This window comes from Dendropsophus ebraccatus, chromosome 3, assembly GCF_027789765.1.
Source record: "Dendropsophus ebraccatus isolate aDenEbr1 chromosome 3, aDenEbr1.pat, whole genome shotgun sequence".
In the NCBI taxonomy this organism is placed as follows: Eukaryota; Metazoa; Chordata; class Amphibia; order Anura; family Hylidae; genus Dendropsophus; species Dendropsophus ebraccatus.
Genome location: NC_091456.1, coordinates 183951132 through 183973439, shown reverse-complemented (window position 1 = coordinate 183973439; position 22308 = coordinate 183951132). Strand labels below are relative to the sequence as shown.

Sequence of the window (22308 nt, the reverse complement as noted above, 5' to 3'; positions counted from 1 at the left end):
TACTGTGCAGGTCAGCCATAGCCCTGTGTACTGTGCAGGTCAGCCATAGCCCTGTGTACTGTGCAGGTCAGCCATAGCCCTGTGTACTGTGCAGGTCAGCCATAGCCCTGTGTACTGTGCAGGTCAGCCATAGCCCTGTGTACTGTGCAGGTCAGCCATAGCCCTGTGTACTGTGCGGGTCAGCCATAGCCCTGTGTACTGTGCAGGTCAGCCATAGCCCTGTGTACTGTGCAGGTCAGCCATAGCCCAGTGTACTGTGCAGGTCAGCCATAGCCCTGTGTACTGTGCAGGTCAGCCATAGCCCTGTGTACTGTGCAGGTCGGCCATAGCCCTGTGTACTGTGCAGGTCCGCCATAGCCCTGTGTACTGTGCAGGTCAGCCATAGCCCAGTGTACTGTGCAGGTCAGCCATAGCCCTGTGTACTGTGCAGGTCAGCCATAGCCCTGTGTACTGTGCAGGTCAGCCATAGCCCAGTGTACTGTGCAGGTCAGCCATAGCCCTGTGTACTGTGCAGGTCAGCCATAGCCCAGTGTACTGTGCAGGTCAGCCATAGCCCAGTGTACTGTGCAGGTCAGCCATAGCCCTGTGTACTGTGCAGGTCAGCCATAGCCCAGTGTACTGTGCAGGTCACCTATAGCCCTGTGTACTGTGCAGGTCAGCCATAGCCCTGTGTACTGTGCGGGTCAGCCATAGCCCAGTGTACTGTGCAGGTCAGCCATAGCCCTGTGTACTGTGCAGGTCAGCCATAGCCCTGTGTACTGTGCAGGTCAGCCATAGCCCAGTGTACTGTGCAGGTCAGCCATAGCCCTGTGTACTGTGCAGGTCAGCCATAGCCCTGTGTACTGTGCAGGTCGGCCATAGCCCTGTGTACTGTGCAGGTCCGCCATAGCCCAGTGTACTGTGCAGGTCCGCCATAGCCCAGTGTACTGTGCAGGTCAGCCATAGCCCAGTGTACTGTGCAGGTCGGCCATAGCCCTGTGTACTGTGCAGGTCAGCCATAGCCCAGTGTACTGTGCAGGTCAGCCATAGCCCTGTGTACTGTGCAGGTCACCTATAGCCCTGTGTACTGTGCAGGTCAGCCATAGCCCAGTGTACTGTGCAGGTCACCTATAGCCCTGTGTACTGTGCAGGTCAGCCATAGCCCTGTGTACTGTGCAGGTCAGCCATAGCCCAGTGTACTGTGCGGGTCAGCCATAGCCCAGTGTACTGTGCAGGTCAGCCATAGCCCAGTGCACTGTGCAGGTCAGCCATAGCCCTGTGTACTGTGCAGGTCAGCCATAGCCCTGTGTACTGTGCAGGTCACCTATAGCCCTGTGTACTGTGCAGGTCAGCCATAGCCCTGTGTACTGTGCAGGTCACCTATAGCCCTGTGTACTGTGCAGGTCAGCCATAGCCCAGTGTACTGTGCAGGTCAGCCATAGCCCTGTGTACTGTGCAGGTCAGCCATAGCCCTGTGTACTGTGCAGGTCACCTATAGCCCTGTGTACTGTGCAGGTCAGCCATAGCCCTGTGTACTGTGCAGGTCACCTATAGCCCTGTGTACTGTGCAGGTCAGCCATAGCCCAGTGTACTGTGCAGGTCAGCCATAGCCATGTGTACTGTGCAGGTCAGCCATAGCCCTGTGTACTGTGCAGGTCAGCCATAGCCCAGTGTACTGTGCAGGTCAGCCATAGCCCAGTGTACTGTGCACAGTGTCAGTGATACAGGAAGTGTGTGTGAGCCCTCCTTGATGTCAGTGAGATGTGGAGGTGTCAGTGTTGCAGGGGGGGGGGGGGGGTGAATATTTTAGGGGGGTCTGTATTGCAGAAGGTGTCCATTGCCTCTATGTCAGGGGTGTCTAGCCCTGAGACAGTGACACTCCTTGCAGTGCTCAGTATTCCTGGAGCTGCACCCTCTGTGGGAAGGGACTGCTGCTGTGTGTGGAGTGTTGTAACTTCCTCAGCCTGTTTACAGAGAGTGCAGCCAGTCACTCACACACCAGGCACTATCTGCAGGAAACAGCCTCCCTCCAGCAGCACTCACTGCCTCTCACTCACTCAGATGGGGGACCAAGGGACAGCCTGAAGCTCTCACACTGGGTAAGCTGCCCCCTCTATGGGGATCTGGGGGAAGGGGGGGGGGGCACTTTAAGGGGTGCCCTGCAGTGAGTGCTCCCCACCTGGGGGGGCTCCGCATGTCGCAAACATTCCAGGGGGAGGGGGCACTGATAGAACTGCTGGGGGGGGGGGGTGATAATACACGTGCTGCTGTGTACATCCACCGCCACTATGTGAGCAGGACACAGTGCATATATATGTGTGTATATATATATATATATATATATATATATATATATATATATATATATATGTATAATGTGATACAAACTTCCTCTCTACTGGGATGTTTGATTTATATTATTGTGACACAGATGTAGCAGAGCTCAGTTTGTTCTTTAACTTTGAACATGGGTGCTCTCCAAGCTTTGGCTTTCCAGCTGTTGCAAAACTACAATTCCCATCATGCCTGGACAGCCGAAGGCTGTCCGGGCATGATGGGAATTGTAGTTTTGCAACAGCTGGAGATTACTGATTTATTTATTTATTTATTTTCAAATCAACTGGTGCCAGAAAGTTATACAGATTTGTAATTGACTTCTATTAAAAAAAAAAAAAAATCTCAAGTCTTCCAGTACTTATCAGCTGCTGTATGTCCTGCAGGAAGTGACATATTCTTTCCAGTCTGACCCAGTGCTGCCACCTCTGTCCATGTCAGGAACTGTCCAAATCCCCATAGAAAACCTCTCCTTCTTTGGACAGTTCCTGACATGGACAGAGGTGGCAGCAGAGAGCGCCGTGTCAGACTGGAAAGTAAACGTCACGCCCTGCAGGACATACAGCAGCTAATGAGTACTGGAAAACTTGAAATTTTTTAATAGGAGTCAATTACAAATCTATGTCACTTTCTGACACCAGTTGATTTAAAAGAAAAAAAATGGAGTTCCCCTTTAAGAAAACTTTTGATAAAAGTTGTGATCGGTCACGGTCCTGATACTCACTGCTCTAGGCAGCTCCATTGACTTTCTATAAAATCCATCTCTTGCAGTAAGTGCTGATGGAGTCACAGCATCAAAACTTTTTACGTTTCCCTACGACGTGTCAAAATCTTTTTTTTTTTTTTTTTTTTTTAATGACACTAATAGGTATATGAGACCCATGAGCACATTTTCTCCTCTGTTATTTAAAGGGGATATACATTTTTGCGGACACCTTTTTGCATCAATGCATCTTGTTGGCGTCTTTGTATATAAAGCTCCAATGCAACCCTATGGGGGGGGGGATTCATTATCTGGCGTGTGTAACATTTACTACTATTTTTTAGGAAATCCCAGGACATGTTGCGTTCCTACGTCTATTGCAATTTTTACATGTGTTACTTCAGCGTTGGTTGCACTAGTGACTCAAACAGCTTCCCCAAGTGTAATGTTTGCTCTAATAAGCATTATATAGACATCACGCTCATTAACTAAATGCAATATGTAACTGCGCCGCGACAGGGCTTGTGCAGCCCTGCAGTTCCCAACACGACCATTGGTAGCAGCAGAGGGCCAGTCTCTCCTTGTTGCTGTAATGTTAAAGGGGTAGCTAAAGTTTAAATAAACTGGGGCCAGAAAGTGCCAGAGATTTGTAATTTACTTCTTTTAAAAAAATCCCAACTCTTCCAGTAGTTATCAGCTGCTGTATGTCCTACAGGAAGTGGTGGATTCTTTCCAGTCTGACACTGTGCTCTTTGCTGCCTCTGTCCATGTCAGGAACTGTCCAGACCAGTAGCAAATCCCTATAGAAAACCTCTCCTGCTCTGGACAGTTCCTGACATGGACAGATGTGGCAGCAGAGAGCACTGTGTCAGACTGGGAAAAAATACACCACTTCCTGCAGGACATACAGCAGCTGATAAGTACTGAAAGACTGGAGATTTTTTAACTAAAGTGAATTTCAAATCTCTGGCACTTTCTGACACTAGTTGATTTAAAAGAGAAAAAAATTGGGGCGAACTACCCCTTTAACAAACAAAATCCATATTCTTACATTATGAAGTTTTATAAGTTTATTAAAGAAATAAAATAAAAAAAATGCTGGAATATCCCTTTAACAGATCTGTATCCAGATCCAGTGGCAAGTGCTAGTGCACACAGGTGGGTGTGATCTACTGTTTGCAGACAGATTTATTACTACTATAGCTGAGGAATTGGCTCAGTATTTGGTACGTAGTAAAAGGAGGAGTTCAAAATGCCTTACAAAGGGCACAATTATGGAATGTGTGAATAAGGCCTTTAACTTTTGGCGCCATACAGATTAATAACTTGATGGAGATATATATATATATACATATATGTATACACATACGCTGAATGTCGTGTCGACATTGCTGTAGTATACCTGCTGTGGTTAGTTAGGAAATTGCATATTTCCAATAGTCTCGTCTGCTGGACCATATACAGAATACAGACCGCTGCCAAACGTATACGAGAAAGGTAGAAATTTCCCGGCCTTGTTTTATTGGCCGACCCCTCCCAGTCATAGATCCTAGTAGTTCTGATAACAGCAGTATCATAGAGGCAATGCTCTGTGTGCTATATAGGAGTATATTGGCTGCGGGGATACACGTGGTGTCATGTACATGAATGACTCATTACACGACATGTCAGTGCAGGATGGAAGCCGCCGCCGTGGCTGCCGCTCTCTGCAGGTGACGTCACTGATCACATTAGTTTTTAGCTTCTGACTAATGTAATGTGGACTCCCACACCCAGTGCCTCCATTACTGTTTTTTGCCTATTGCTTCAAGATATGAAGGACTCCATTCATTGTAAAGAGCTGTAACCTATCTATCATGTCCCTTATAGGTTAGGCTAGGGCCACACTACGTTTTTTTGCAATTCGATTTTTTTTTTCCATCCGTGTTTACATAAAACAGATGCAATTGTGCGCATCTATTTTTCATTGACTTTCATTATAAAAAAATAGGATCAAAACGCATCCGTTTTTTTTTAACGTACACAAAAACGTACTTGACCTTTGGATGCATTTTGATCTTTATTTATATAATGGAAGTTAATCTGATTGGTTGCTAGGGGCAACTGAGCCAGTGTCACTGTACACCATGGGGGAAATTTATCAAACATGGTGTAAAGTAGAATTGGCTCAGTTGCCCCTAGCAACCAATCAGATTCCACCTTTCTTTCCTCACAGACGCTTTGGAAAATGAAAGGTGGAATCTGATTGGTTGCTAGGGGCAACTGAGCCAGTTTTACTTTACACCATGTTTGATAAATCTCCCCCTTCATAACCCTATTACACATACTGTGCACCTACTTTTGGACCACCCTGCATATATAACTATAGGCCCCCTTGCTGTTGCATTGTTGAATTCCTGTCCATGACCTGGAGCATGGATGGGAAACTATCGGCTCTGCAAAACTCATGTTTTACATTGAGAAATGCTTTGATTCGCCCCTGTGACTTCTCAATTATGGATATGGAGCCACATTGGTTCATTCGTTTGCATTGTGATTCATAGTTTTTATCAGTATCAGGTTGGAGTAAGGGCTTATTCACACCTCCAATAAAGTTGTCTGTAATCGCGGATCAGTAATCATGGTTCACCTTAGAGCACATTGATTTATATTGGTCTAATCACACGGTCCGTTTTAATTTTGATCCGTAATCAGGTCCGTAAAAAAGTAGGACGTGTTCTAGTGCGGATTGAAATTGTGGCCCGGATCAACCCATAGAACTCTATGGGATCTGTGATTTTACGGATGGCACATTCCTGGTGTCGGTAAAACTCACACATGAAAACGTGTTCAGCTTTATTACTACTACTGTTCACGTTTTACGGAAACGGATGCAATTACGGATGATATTCCACGGATCACGGAGAAGAAATAGCGGAAGATTTCGCAGAAATGAACGTATGAAAGAGGCCTTAATGGGAATTTTTGACTGGGAACATTTTGGAATTTTTTTTTTGGCAACTAAATATCATGGACAGCCATCATTTTTTATATTCCAAATATTATTCTAAATAATGCTAAATAATTCTAAATAATTCTAAATATTATTCTAAATAATTCTAAATATTGTCCTAAATAATTCTAAATATTATTCTAAATAATGCTAAATAAAATCCTAAATAATTCTAAATATTATTCTAAATAATTCTAAAGAATATTCGAAATAATTATAAATCTTATTCTAAATAATTCTAAGTAATATTCTAAATAATTCTAAATATTGTCCTAAATCATTCTAAATATTATTCTAAATAATTCTAAATATTGTCCTTAATAATTCTAAATATTATTTTAAATCATTCTAAATATTATCCTAAATCATTCTAAATAATTCTAAATATTATCCTAAATCATTCTAAATAATTCTAAATATTATCCTAAAAAAATCTAAATATTGTCCTTAATATTTCTAAATGTTATCCTAAATAATTCTAAATATTATTCTAAATATTACAGAGGGCCATGATTTTTTAATATTCCAAGTAATATTCTAAAATATTCTAAATATTATTGTAAATATCATGAACAGAGATTTTTTTTTACACATCATAAGATCATGGACATATGTCTATTATAGCTATTAGTGATATAGCTTCGCCTTGGCTGTCCAGGCATGATGGGAATTGTAGTTTTGCAACAGCTGGAGGGCCAAAGGTCCCCCATCGCTGGTCAATACGTATCCCCAATTATAGACAGTATACAGATAGAAATATGTGTGAAGGAGGCCGATATGATCTGTACAAGTTTCTTGTACATTGTGGAATAAAGACCCTATTCTTACAGACTGTCCGGTGTTACCGACCCTGTTCACTATGCGATTGATCGTTCCCACATTTCGCTGCAATACACTGTCAGATGGGAGGTCTATCAGTAAAACTGCCTATGGCAGGCTGTAAGCCTTGATCCATCATGGCAGCCATGGAGGGCTCGGGTTGCCATGAAAACCTGATGAAGATTAAGACCAGCAAGACGCTGCTGTCAGCATTGGCTGGGTTAAAGGGGTCCTCCTGTGAAAAAATATTATTTTAAAATCAACTGGTGTCAGAAAGTTATATAAATTTGAAATAACTTTTATAAAAAAAAGTCTTCCAGTACTTATCAGCTGCTGTATGTCCTGTGTATTCGTTGCAATCTGACACAGTGCTCTCTGCTGCCACCTCTGTCCATGTCAGGAACTATCCAAAGCTGTAGCAAATCCCCATAGAAAACCTCTCTTATTCTGGACAGTTCCTGACATGGACAGAGGTGGCAGCAGAGATCACTGTGTCAAACTGAAAAAAATACACCAATTCCTGCAGGACATACTGCAGCTGATAAGTACTGGACTTGATATTTTTAAATAGTAGTAATACCTAAATCAATGTAAGAAGAGTTCTGATTATACTTACACCTCCATAGACATCAAAGTTCACTTATACAACCTCTTTTTCTTTCTTCGAGATATAGATAACGTTTTTTTTCCTAGACGCCTGCAGGGCATGCTGGGAAATGGCGGTGATATGGCTGCTGTACAGACATGTCTGTGGATGAGCTGTGGACAGCTGTTATCTGTACACAGACGCAGTCACCGCTCGCCTCATATTTATAGCTAAGCTTTCCCGATTTATAGTGAAGTAAGAATCGGACATTTCGGCCTTATTACACGGGACGATTATCGTTCGAAAAATCGTTAGAGCGTTCGGATTTGAACGATAATGGTTTAGTGTAATAGCAGACAACGATTAAACGACCAGCGAGAAATCGTTAGTCGTTTGATAGAGTTTGGACCTATTTTTATCGTTGATCGTTCACATGAAATAAGACGTCGTTCGCAGTAGTTACGAACGCAGTAGCGATGACAAGACGACCACAAGAACAATCATAAGTAACGATCATCGTTCCGTGTCATTGGGCGAACGATTTCAGGTCGTTCGCCATATCGGTCGTTTGAGATTATTTATCGTTGATGGTTGAAAAATCGCTTTGCGTAATAGCACCCTAAGGGCCCTATTCCAGCGGACGATTATCTTTCAGATTATCGTTAAATCGTTGGGATCTAAACGATAACCGTTTGTTTGAATAGCAGTTAACGACTAACGATCGTTGATCGTTTAATAAGACCTGGACCTATTTTTACCGTTGCTCGTTCCCAAATCGTTCGCATTGAATAAAACTTTGTTCGGTCGTTCGCAGTACTGACGAACGCAATAGCGTCAACAAGACGACCGCAAGAACGATCATAAGTAACGATTATCTTTCCATGTAAATGGGCGAACGATTTCAGGTCTTTCATAAAAACGGTCGTTTGGATCGTTTATCGTTAATGATTTTGCGAACGATAATCGTCCCTTGGAATAGGGCCCTAACACAAGGTGGGGTGACCCGCGGCTCTATTCAATGCTATGCAGTGACGGAAAGAGTCGAGTACGCCGGAAGGGCGCTGTTCTCGGCCCTTTTCGGTCATGCTCAATAGGAATGAATAGAGACGTGGGTCATGTACCGTACCTGCCGCTATATTCATAACAAAGATGCCGACAGGGCCCGAGACCGCCCACAACCTTATACTTTTCTCCTGACCTGTAGATGTGGGAAAAGTAAATTTTTTCCCTGGAATAACCCTTTAGGGTGCGTTCACACCTATAGGATCTGCAGCAGATTTGATGCTGTGTGCAGTTATTTAAATGAAATCTGCTGCGGATCTGCAGCAGAAAATCAGCTGCGGATCCGGTAAGTGTGAACGTACCCTTAAAGTGAATGTACTATTTTGTAAGTGAATAATAATTTTTTTTTCACTTTCATTTTTCAAAGCGCTGCCCAGTCCCCACGCATGGCACCGTCATGAACTGGAGACGGACCGGCGCCCCCAGTGTAATGATATTCCCTCCACTCGGTGACGCGGCCCTGCTTGGTTCTAATGGAGGCGAGTCACGGAGGGGAAATCCTTACACTGGGGGTGATGGGCCCACCTCCAGCTCATAGACTGAAGGGAACTGGTGGGCGTTTAGAAAAATGGAGCACATCACTGGGATCACCGCACCAATGCCGACAGTGAAAATAAAAATTTTACTTAGAAGCTATGTTCACATAGCGTTTAAACAACGGCCGCTGCTTGACATGTTCCTGTGGCTAATACTGCCATATGGGTCACAAGAACATCATTTTATTTTATTTGGATTGTGGGCACATTTGGGTTTGTCTGCAATTCAAATCACCATTGAACTCTATGCAAAGTACGGCCGTCAAAGTGGCCATACGTTGTGTGAACAGAGCAGAACAACGGCCATTTTTCACACTCTAGTGGATGGAAATAATTGACTTGTTAATTATTTCTGTGGCCGCACCGAACAACGGTCCTTGTGCAATACAGCGTGTGAACAATGGCTTTTGTTTCCATAGCAGTACATTATTTTGAGGCAAGAACGGCCGTTGTTTTAATCGTCAATTGTCTTACAACACGCACTGTGTGAACATGGCCAGTAAATGGTAGTTTCCTTTACCATATATTCTGCACAGTCTCTTTCCTCGAGCGTTTCACAGCTTTCATGCAGTATAAGGCTGAGCCTGCCAACTCCCTTAAAGATGTGCCAGGCCGCTCCGTGCCGCCGACGTGTCATCATTCCTGGGCGTTCAGTAACACGGCGGTGAATAGTGGGCGTAGGGCTGATATTGTCCCAGAGACAGACACAAGAGCCAAGATTGGAGGCCGAGCAGACAGATGTTTTCCAGTAAAAATCAGGGAAGGAAACATAGAGATGGAGTAAAAATAGCAGAGGAGTCAGGGAGCGGAGAGGAGAGGAGCGTGTGCGGCTCTACGGGACAGCAAGGAACGACATGGTGACCACCAGGGGTTGTCCTTATAGTGCATGGACGCCCGTCTCCTAATAGTCAGGAGGGTTGTCCTTCTTTAGGGTTAAAGGGGTTGTTGTTTTTTTTCTTTCAGATCAGCTGATCCCAGAATATGCAAGAGAATTGTAATTTACTTCTATTTAAAAAATCTCTATCCTTCCCGTACTTATCAGCTGCTGTATGTCCTGCAGGAAGTGGTGTATTTTCTCCAGTGCTCTCTGCTGCCCCTTCTGTCCATGTCAAGAACTGTCCAGAGCAGCAGCAAATCCCCATAGAAACTTGAGATTTTTTAATAGTAGTAAATTACAAATCTCTGGCACCAGTTGATTTGGAAGAACTTTTTTATTTTGGTGAACAACCCCTTTAATCGCATTAGAGGGGCTCCAGTTTAAACCCAACAAGCCCTTTCCTCTTCTCCCGCCATCATCCATTCGAGGACAATTAATACCCCCCCTACCCTAATTAATTTTATGGTGAATTTGCTGTGCATGCTGGGAGAAAAAGTTAAAAATTGAATGAATGTTCTTCCAAGTGTATAAGCGGCTTAGGTCTTGTCCAGTCCAGCATTGCTGCATCCTGAGCCGGCATTCCTGACATAACAAGGTGTGATGTCACCAGTAATAGTATCCAGGATCTCTCTGATCTCCATACCTGCCACATCTGTTGTCCATATGCAGGAGCTCCTGGGGCCCTGGGTGGAGCGGCGGGGAGGGAGGGGGGGGGGTGTATACTTTTGGATAAGCCCTTTGTAAAACTTCTGCTGCTTGTTGCCAAACTTCATAGAAATAGAAGCATGCTGGGGCTTGATAGTGAGTCATGGGAGAGAGGGGGAGAGGGGGTTGTTTATACTCAGGGCCCTCCATGATGCTGTCTGCAGATTATTATCTATGACATTTCAGGATGTTCCACTTAAAGGCATATTCTCCATCTTAACAGATACAGTAAGGCTGCATTCACATATCCTGATTCACGACCATGGACAATTTTAGGAACCATTGCAGCCATTCACACAATCCGTGCCGGGACCCCCACAGCGAGAAAAGATAGGACATGTCCTAGTGCGGATATCGGCATGGATCTATCCAGGAGCAGAGATGCCCAGAAGACAACTACTTGCCTACTCCCCCCGTGCTGGTGAACATGTGAATGGGTATAGTAGGCGAGAAGTTGCCTTTTGCGGTCCAGTCATCTCTGCTGCCGGGCGGCGGATCAGTGGCACTTTAGGAGATCCGCGCCATGATCCTCCCCCAGTCATCGCGGCACAGATCGTGTGAATGAGGCCTAATAGGCAAAAGAACACTCCAGAGATCACCATGACAGGTCTCAATGTAGTGAACTAGCCAGACCTTCCCCCGGGAAGGAACAACTAAGCCAAGGAATGTCTCCAGTTAAGGAAACCACCCAAGCAAGGTATCCATCCACAGACAGCTGTTTTGGGGTATTTGCCCCTCATCAGTGTCGAGTAGGTTTTTGGCTAGTGGGAGCAATGCTAGTAAGTGCATGCAAAAAGGGATGATGGTTGACCTCAGGGAGATCAACCAAAAAACACCACAGAGACCCATCACATGTCTAGACGTGAGTGTATTCTAGGACATTGCCCCCTGGGAAATCAAATATGCAAAAGAACACTCCAGAGATCACCATTACAGGTCTCAAAGTGGTGAGCTAGCCAGACCTCCCTCCGGGAAGGAACAACTAAGCCTAGGAATGTCTCCAGTTAAGGAAACCACACAAGCAAGGTATCAATCCACAGACAACTGTTTCGGGGTATTTGCCCCTCATCAGTGTGGAGTAGGAGGATTCATCAAGTTAAATATTTTTGTAAAAGCATTCATTTAGCAAACTTGTCTCCTCCTCCTGATATTCTGCTCTCTCCCTCCCATTGTGAAGAGCTCATTGTCTAGGTTACCAACCACCGCTCCGCTCTGGTATAATGTAAAGGAATAGAGATATAGGGGGAGATTTATCAAACATGGTGTAAAGTGAAACTGGCCCAGTTGCCCCTAGCAACCAATCAGATTCCACCTTTCATTCCTCACAGACTCTTTGGAAAATGAAAGGTGGAATCTGATTGGTTGCTAGGGGCAACTGAGCCAGTTTCACTTTACACTATGTGTGATAAATCTCCCCCATAGTGTATATATACTGTATGATATAATATGTATACTATAGCTGTGACACTGCGCCTCCCCCCCCTCGCTCTCCGATCACCGGTCTGCCCCCGCACACACACAGCAGGGAGGGGAGAGGATGCTTTCTTAATGCTGTAGTCACACGTCATGTCTGATGCAATACAATTGTCCTTATTCCTTGGAAATCTAGACTACAGCACTATTACTATTATTATTATTAGGTTATGTCTACCCGAAAATAAAAACTCTTCTACCGGAAGGAAAACCATCGGGCTGGAGACTCCCGGGAGGCCGATATCTGCTTTATATAAAGGAGGGATCTTTAATTGGGTGGAAATGTTCCGTATTACTGAGTCTTGTCACCGCGCCAGGCTCTGTGGACGGCTGCAAGACTGAGGAAATAAAAGTGGATGTGGTGTCATGGCTGCCGCATGATACATGTTTCCCAGGCCGGTATGTCCCATAGTAGCAGTGCATTAAAGGGCTACTACAGCGAAAATCTTTTTCTTTCATATCAACTGGTTTCAGAAAGTTATATAGATTTGTGAATTGCTGTTATTTAAAAATCTTCAGTCTTTTAGTACTTATCAGCTGCTGTATGTCCTGCAGGAAGTGGTGTATTCTTTCCAGTCTGATACAGTGTTCTCTGCTGCCACCTGTGTCCATGTCAGGAACTGTCCAGAGCAGTAGCAAATCCCCATAGAAAACCTCTTCTGCTCTGAACAGTTCCTGACATGGACACAGGTGGCAGCAGAGAGCACTGTGTGAGACTGGAAAGAAAACATCACTTCCTGATGGACATACAGCAGCTGATAAGTACTGGAAGACTTGAGATTTCTAAATAGAAGTAAATTACAAATCTATATAACTTTCTGAAACCAGTTGATTTGAAAGAAAAAGATTTTCACTGGACTATCCCTTTAACTCAAGTCTATACTCCAGAGTTTATCTTTAGTCTCTGTTATCCAAGAGTAGAAAAAAACTCAGCTTTCTTGAAAAAAAAAACAGCGCCGCCACTGTCCTCAGGTTGTGTGTGGCATTACAATTCAGCTCCATTCACTTTAAATTAACTGAGATGCAAAACCACACCCAAACTGAGGACAGGAGAGGTGCTGTGTCTGGAAGAAAGCGGCCACGTTATTCTAAGTCTGGATAAACCCTTTAAAAATTCCATCCGTGTATTGGAAAAAAATTAGCTGGAATTTATAACCAAGTCCCTATGGACGTATAATTGGTAGAGATTCCTCAGCAGGGACTGGTCAGTGTCTGTATTTACCTTACAGTAGACAGGACACGGGGCCTGGCGTCCACCTTGTTTGATCTGCGCTGTGTACTCTCAACTTCTGCTTTTTACAGCTCTTTTATAACTTTCCTCTTTATTGCTCACAGTGTTTCCATTGTGGACAGTGAAACATAGACCAGTATCAGTGAAATCTGCTGCTTTCCATGGTTGTGAGGAATCTGACAGTGACATAACATAGACTCACCAGACACCCATTGAGTGTGATAGTGGCACTTAAAGGGGTAGTTCACAAAAAAAAAAAAAATCTTTTAAATCAAATGATCCTACATATATATCCACCTATCACTCTATCAAGGGGTTGTTAACCAATTTTTTTTTCCTTTCATATCAACTAGTGCCAGAAAGTGCCAGAGATTTGTAACTTACTTCTATTGAATAATCTTAAATCTTCCAGTACTTATCAGCTGCTGTATGTCTTGCAGGAAGTGGTGTATTCTCTCCAGTCTGACACAGTGCTCTCTGCTGCCACCTGTGTCCATGTCAGGAACTGTCCAGAGCAGCAGCAAATCTCCATAAAAAAGCCTCTCCTGCTCTGGACAGTTTCTGACATGGACAGAGGTGGCAGCAGAGAGCACTGTGTCAGACTGGAGAGAATACACCACTTCCTGCAGGACATACAGCAGCTGATAAGTACTGGAAGACTGGAGACATTTTTTTTTATAGAAGTAAATTACACATTTCTGGCACCAGCTGATTTAAAATAATTTTGCAGGGAGGAGAATAAGCGCCTATGGGCCCTATTCCACCGGACGATTATCGTTCGCATAATCGTTAACGATTAACGATCTCAAATGACCGCTATTGTGAAAGACCTGAAAACATTCACTCATTTCCATGGAACGATAATCGTTACTTATGATCGTATTTGCGATAATTTTTTCTTCGCTATTTCTTGGCTATTGTGTTCGTATCTACTGCGAACGACCGAACGAGGTCTTATTCAATGCGAACGTTTTGCAAACGAGCAACGATAAAAATAGGTCCAGGTCTTATAAAGCGATCAACGATTTCTCCTTCGTTCGTTAATCGTTAACTGCATTTCAACCGAACCATTATCGTTTAGATTAGAACGATTTAACGATAATCTGAACGATAATTGTCTGGTAGAATAGGGCCCTATCTCTTGGATCGGTGCTTGTTTATTGAGCCTTTTCATGCTGTTTTACCAAATTTTTCTCTAATACTGACTGTGAAAGGGGAAGCACTACCTAATTACCTAATGACACTATTTACTATTGGGGGCAGCCTATTGGCACTATCATTTATTCAGGGCACTCTAGTGGCTTTGTTCTTTATTGGGGGCACTCTGCTGGCACTATTGTATATTGGGGGCACTCTACTGGCACTATTGTATATTGGGGGCACTCTACTGGCACTATTGTATATTGGGGCACTCTACTGGCACTGTTGTTTGTTGGGGGCACTCTACTGGCACTATTGTTTGTTGGGGGCACTTTGATGGCACTATTGTATATTGGGGGCACTCTACTGGCACTGTTGTTTGTTGGGGGCACTCTACTGACACTATTGTATATTGGGGGCACTCTACTGGCACTATTGTTTGTTGGGGGCACTCTGATGGCACTATTGTATATTGGGGCACTCTACTGGCACTATTGTTTGTTGGGGGCACTCTACTGGCACTATTGTATATTGGGGGCACTCTACTGGCACTATTGTTTGTTGGGGCACTCTACTGGCACTATTGTTTGTTGGGGGCACTCTACTGGTACTATTGTATATTGGGGCACTCTACTGGTACTATTGTATATTGGGGCACTCTACTGGCACTATTGTATATTGGGGGCACTCTACTGGCACTATTGTTTGTTGGGGGCACTCTGCTGGCACTATTGTATATTGGGGCACTCTACTGGCACTATTGTTTGTTGGGGGCACTCTACTGGTACTATTGTATATTGGGGCACTCTACTGGCACTATTGTTTGTTGGGGGCACTCTGATGGCACTATTGTATATTGGGGCACTCTACTGGTACTATTGTATATTGGGGCACTCTACTGGCACTATTGTTTGTTGGGGGCACTCTGATGGCACTATTGTATATTGGGGCACTCTACTGGCACTATTGTATATTGGGGGCACTCTACTGGCACTGTTGTTTGTTGGGGGCACTCTGATGGCACTATTGTATATTGGGGCACTCTACTGGCACTATTGTATATTGGGGGCACTCTACTGGCACTGTTGTTTGTTGGGGGCACTCTACTGGCACTATTGTATATTGGGGGCACTCTACTGGCACTGTTGTTTGTTGGGGGCACTCTGATGGCACTATTGTATATTGGGGCACTCTACTGGCACTATTGTATATTGGGGGCACTCTACTGGCACTATTGTATATTGGGGGCACTCTACTGGCACTATTGTATATTGGGGCACTCTACTGGCACTATTGTTTGTTGGGGGCACTCTACTGGTACTATTGTATATTGGGGGCACTCTACTGGCACTATTGTTTGTTGGGAGCACTCTACTGGTACTATTGTATATTGGGGCACTCTACTGGCACTATTGTTTGTTGGGGGCACTCTACTGGCACTATTGTATATTGGGGGCACTCTACTGGTACTATTGTTTGTTGGGGGCACTCTGCTGGCACTATTGTATATTGGGGCACTCTACTGGCACTATTGTTTGTTGGGAGCACTCTACTGGTACTATTGTATATTGGGGGACTCTACCGGCACTATTGTTTGTTGGGGGCTGTCTTCTGGCACTATTTTATATTGGGGGCGCTCTACTGGCACTATTATAAATTGGGGCACTCTAGTGGCACTATTGTTTATTGGGGGCACTCTACTGGCACTATTGTTTATTGGGGACACTCTACTGGTACTATTGTTTATAAGGGGCACTCTACTGGCACTATTGTTTATAAGGGGCACTCTACTGTTCAGTAATGGCGCCTATAACCTCTGCACACTTATGTGACATACAAGCGAGGACGCTACATTTTATTAAACATCATTGTAACTTTTTGAGAAAACAGATTGAATAGCTGATCAGCACAACACACGGATGGAAATACATAAACCACATCTTCTGTGCTGTGTGTGCGCTTTACTGAGATTGTATCACACAGCAGATGCTTAGATACACCAGCTCATCTGATAGTCTCCACACACAGTATCACACTTAATAAGCTTAGATACACTAGCTCATCTGATTTCCTTTAGCCTTTGTATTTAGTGACAGGGGCAGGTAAGGACTCCGGTATTCTTCCCTCTAAGGGTCCCTTTAAGGTGAACAGACCCATGAATGGAGTACACCATGTATATCCACCTATCACTATCAAGGGGTTGTTTACCCAAATTTTTTTCTTTCGTATTAACTGGTGGCAGAAAGTTATCTAGATTTGCAATTTACATCTATTAAAAAAATCTCAAGTTTTCCAGTACTTATCAGCAGCTGTATGTCCTGCAGGAAGTGGTGTATTCTTTCCAGCTCTCTGCTGCCACCTCTGTCCGTGTCAGGAACTGTCCAGAGCAGGAGAGGTTTTCTATGGGGATTTGCTGCTGCTCTGGACAGTTCCTGACATGGACAGAGGTGGCAGCAGAGAGCACTGTGTCAGACTAGAAAGAAAACACCACATCCTGCAGGACATACAGCAGCTGATAAGTACTGGAAGACTTGAGATTTTTTAATAGAAGTAAATTACAAATCTCTGCCACTTTTTGGCACCAGTTGATTTGAAAGATTTTTTTTTGTGAACTACCCCTTTAATAATAATTTGTACCAGGTTTAAACATTTACATAGTAGAGTAAATATACATAGACATGAAGCTATACAAGGTTAGATGTAACTGCATATAGACAGCTGTTATAGAGCAGTCCCCTGAATCTATGTGCACAGTTCTCCTAGCACAGGTTTGGCTCGGGACGGGTTAATCCAGAGCCGGTGTCATTGCATAATGGAGAATGTAAACAGAGAAGTGGCTGCCGCCATATGTCAGTGTTACAGCATATGGAGCATGTTCAGTCCTGGCAGCGATCATGGGTGACTCCTGTTCACATGGTTTACGGTGATCAACCGCCAGCCATGGTGTCCTACTGCGTTATACATCCCACCTGCTGCTAGTGGGGATGGCGTAAGTTCTGTGTTCCCATATCTATGTATACATTGTACCGATACTTACTGTCTATCATAGCGTAGGAACAGGCTGGAGGGGTCATATATGGGACAAACAAATCCCAGAGGCCAAATACAGTCATATAAGGGAGTCTCCTAAATGTTGAGATTAGTAGAAGGAGGCAGTATTATAGTAGTTATATTCCTGTATATAGGAGCAGTATTATAGCAGTTATATTCTTGTATATAGGAGCAGTATTATAGTAGTTATATTCCTGTATATAGGAGCAGTATTATAGTAGTTATATTCCTGTATATAGGAGCAGTATTATAGCAGTTATATTCCTGTATATAGGGGGCAGTATTATAGTAGTTATATTATTGTATATTGGGGGCAGTATTATAGTAGTTATATTCTTGTATATAGGAGCAGTATTATAGTAGTAATATTCCTGTATATAGGAGCACTATTATAGTAGTTATATTCTTGTATATAGGGAGCAGTATTATAGTAGTTATATTCCTGTATATAGGAGGCAGTATTATAGTAGTTATATTATTGTATATAGGGGGCAGTATTATAGTAGTTATGCGGTTCAGGGAAGAAACAGAGTGCTGCACCTCACACCTATGGCTGATACTAGTGCCGCTTGGCTAAATAAAAAACACATCAGAATTTTGTGTATGAATTGATCAAGCCATACTGCCCCATGTACCTCGTGCCGGTATCTGATACACATGGGTCCCTACACTAAGTCCACACCGTGCCAGTCAGTGGCCACCAACCCCGCAGGCGTGCACAGTCAGGGAACGGGGGCCATGGGACGGCCCTGCGACCCCCATGCCACAGGACCAGACCCAAAAACACCACACCAGAACCCGGCCAGCACCGCCGGCGGAGAAGGTCGCCCCCAAGCAGCACAAGTCTATAGTAGTTATATTCTTGTATGTAGGGAGCAGTATAATAGTAGTTATATTCTTGTATATAGGAGCAGTATTATAGTAGTTATATTCTTGTATATAGGAGCAGTATAATAGTAGTTATATTCTTGTATATTGGAGCAGTATTATAGTAGTTATATTCTTGTATATAGGAGCAGTATTACAGTAGTTATATTCTTGTATATAGGAGCAGTATTATAGTAGTTATATTCTTGTATATAGGAGCAGTATTATAGTAGTTATATTCTTGTATATAGGAGCAGTATTATAGTAGTTATATTCTTGTATATAGGAGCAGTATTATAGTAGTTATATTCTTGTATATAGGAGCAGTATTATAGTAGTTATATTCCTGTATATAGGAGCAGTATTATAGTAGTTATATTCTTGTATATAGGAGCAGTATTATAGTAGTTATATTCTTGTATATAGGAGCAGTATTATAGTAGTTATATTCTTGTATATAGGAGCAGTATTATAGTAGTTATATTCTTGTATATAGGAGCAGTATTATAGTAGGTATATTCTTGTATATAGGAGCAGTATTACAGTAGTTATATTCTTGTATATAGGAGCAGTATTATAGTAGTTATACGACCTGGAGAGAGTGGAACGGCTGCACATCCCATCTATGGCTGACACTAATGCCGCTAGGCCTATATTAAAAATCAACACCAGAGTGTCTGTATATGAATTGATCAAGCCATATTGCCCCGTGTACCACCGCGCAGGTCCTCTGGTCCACACGGGTCCCTACGCTAACTCCACACCGTGTCGGTCAGCGACCGCCAACCCCGCAAAGCGTGCACATGCAGGGAAGGGAGGCCATGGAACGGCCCTGCAACCCCAATGTCACAGGACCAGACCCAAAAAGCCCCACCAAAACCCAGTCAGCACCACCGGCGGGGAAGGCTGCCCCCAAACGACACAAGTATGGGTATGGTATTACACTTACCATTACTGCTCTCACAGAATGGGGAAGACATAGGTTCCAGACATGTGAGCACAGACATATCCTGCTAATTTTGGTCATGTGGGTCTTATAAAGGAGTGCTAGCTGTTCAGAGAGGGAGAACTGTGAAACACGAACTGGAGAGAGTGGAACGGCTGCACATCCCATCTATGGCTGACACTAATGCCGCTAGGCCTATATTAAAAATCAACACCAGAGTGTCTGTATATGAATTGATCAAGCCATATTGCCCCGTGTACCACCGCGCAGGTCCTCTGGTCCACACGGGTCCCTACGCTAACTCCACACCGTGTCGGTCAGCGACCGCCAACCCCGCAAAGCGTGCACATGCAGGGAAGGGAGGCCATGGAACGGCCCTGCAACCCCAATGTCACAGGACCAGACCCAAAAAGCCCCACCAAAACCCAGTCAGCACCACCGGCGGGGAAGGCTGCCCCCAAACGACACAAGTATGGGTATGGTATTACACTTACCATTACTGCTCTCACAGAATGGGGAAGACATAGGTTCCAGACATGTGAGCACAGACATATCCTGCTAATTTTGGTCATGTGGGTCTTATAAAGGAGTGCTAGCTGTTCAGAGAGGGAGAACTGTGAAACACGAACTGGAGAGAGTGGAACGGCTGCACATCCCATCTATGGCTGACACTAATGCCGCTAGGCCTATATTAAAAATCAACACCAGAGTGTCTGTATATGAATAGTAGTTATATTCCTGTGTATAGGAGCAGTATTATAGTAGTTATATTCTTGTATATAGGAGCAGTATTATAGTAGTTATATTCTTGTATATAGGAGCAGTATTATAGTAGTTATATTCTTGTATATAGGAGCAGTATTATAGTAGTTATATTCTTGTATATAGGAGCAGTATTATAGTAGTTATATTCTTGTATATAGGAGCAGTATTATAGTAGTTATATTCTTGTATATAGGAGCAGTATTATAGTAGTTATATTCCTGTATATAGGAGCAGCATTATAGTAGTTATATTCTTGTATATAGGAGCAGTATTATAGTAGTTATATTCCTGTATATAGGAGCAGTATTATAGTAGTTATATTCCTGTATATAGGAGCAGTATTATAGTAGTTATATTCTTGTATATAGGAGCAGTATTATAGTAGTTATATTCTTGTATATAGGAGCAGTATTATAGTAGTTATATTCTTGTATATAGGAGCAGTATTATAGTAGTTATATTCTTGTATATAGGAGCAGCATTATAGTAGTTATATTCTTGTATATAGGGAGCAGTATTATAGTAGTTATATTCTTGTATATAGGAGCAGTATTATAGTAGTTATATTCTTGTATATAGGAGCAGTATTATAGCAGTTATATTCTTGTATATAGGAGCAGTATTATAGTAGTTATATTCCTGTATATAGGAGCAGTATTATAGTAGTTATATTCTTGTATATAGGAGTAGTATTATAGTAGTTATATTCTTGTATATAGGAGCAGTATTATAGTAGTTATATTCTTGTATATAGGAGCAGTATTATAGTAGTTATGGTTCAGGGAAGAAAAAGAGTGCTGCACCTCACACCTATGGCTGACACTAGTACCTCTCGGCTGCATAAAAAACATCAGAATTCTGTATGTGAATTGATCAAGCCACACTGCCCCATGTACCGCGTGCAGGTATCTGATACACATGGGTCCCTACACTAAGTCCACACTGTGTCGGTCAGCGACCACCACCCCCGCAGGCGTGCACAGTCAGGGAAGGGAGGCCATGGAACGGCCCTGCAACCCCCATGCCACAGGACCAGACCCAAAAATGCCACACCAAAACCCAGCCAGCACCACCGGCGGAGGAAGCTGCCCCCAAACAGCACAAGTCTGGATGAGGTATTGCACTCACCATAGCTATCAAAGACAGAATGGAACAGACAGGAGGGATTAAAACCATGAGCACTCAGGTGTCTCCTGCTAATTGCGGTCATGTGGGTCTCACCAGGAGGAGTGCAAAACACGGAGAAAAGAGAGAAACAAACTACGGTTCAGGGAAGAAACAGAGTGCTGCACCTCACACCTATGGCTGATACTAGTGCTGCTAGGCTAAATAAAAAACATTAGAATTCTGTATGTGAATTGATCAAGCCACACTGCCCCATGTACCTCGTGCAGGTATCTGATACACATGGGTCCCTACACTAAGTCCACACCGTGCCAGTCAGTGGCCACCAACCCCGCAGGCGTGCACAGTCAGGGAAGGGAGGCACCTGAGTGCTCATGGTTTTAATCCCTCCTGTCTGTCCCATTCTATCTTTGATAGCTATGGTGAGTGCAATACCTTATCCAGACTTGTGCTGTTTGGGGGCAGCTTCCTCCGCCGGTGGTGCTGGCTGGGTTTTGGTGTGGCATTTTTGGGTCTGGTCCTGTGGCATGGGGGTTGCAGGGCCGTTTCATGGCCTCCCTTCCCTGACTGTGCACGCCTGCGGGGGTGGTGGTCACTGACCGACACAGTGTAGGGACCCATGTGTATCAGATACCTGCACGCGGTACATGGGGCAGTATGGCTTGATCAATTCACATACAGAATTTTGATGTTTTTTGTGCAGCCGAGAGGTACTAGTATCAGCCATAGGTGTGAGGTGCAGCACTCTTTTTCTTCCCTGAACCATTATAGTAGTTATATTCCTGTATATAGGAGCAGTATTATAGTAGTTATATTCTTGTATATAGGAGCAGTATTATAGTAGTTATATTCTTGTATATAGGAGCAGTATTATAGTAGTTATATTCTTGTATATAGGAGCAGTATTATAGTAGTTATATATTCTTGTATACAGCGGGCAGTATTATAGTAGTTATATTCTTGTACAAAGGGGGCAGTATATTAGCAATAAGCCTAATAATAAATATTATCCAGTATATTCAGTATGTCACCTCTTCTTATCAAAATGTTGTCATTGATTATTATCAGTTATTGCTTATAGAAATATGTCCATCTAGTCTGTCTTTATATAATTTCC

At 43.5% G+C, this 22308-nt stretch overlaps 1 protein-coding gene across 2 annotated transcripts in view; it reads left to right on the top strand.

The window, feature by feature from the left end:
* The window catches only part of LOC138786344 (phospholipid-transporting ATPase ID-like), a 123072-nt gene that overhangs the window by 5991 nt on the left and 94773 nt on the right, over nucleotides 1-22308 (top strand). The window contains exon 1 of one of the 2 annotated variants that reach the window (XM_069963306.1): nucleotides 1945-2078. The exons of the other annotated variant lie outside the window; for it this stretch is intronic. The gene's annotated coding sequence lies outside the window, so the exon portion shown is untranslated. Of the gene's footprint in view, nucleotides 1-1944; nucleotides 2079-22308 lie in introns of those variants that run through there. 2 annotated transcript variants of the gene reach the window in all.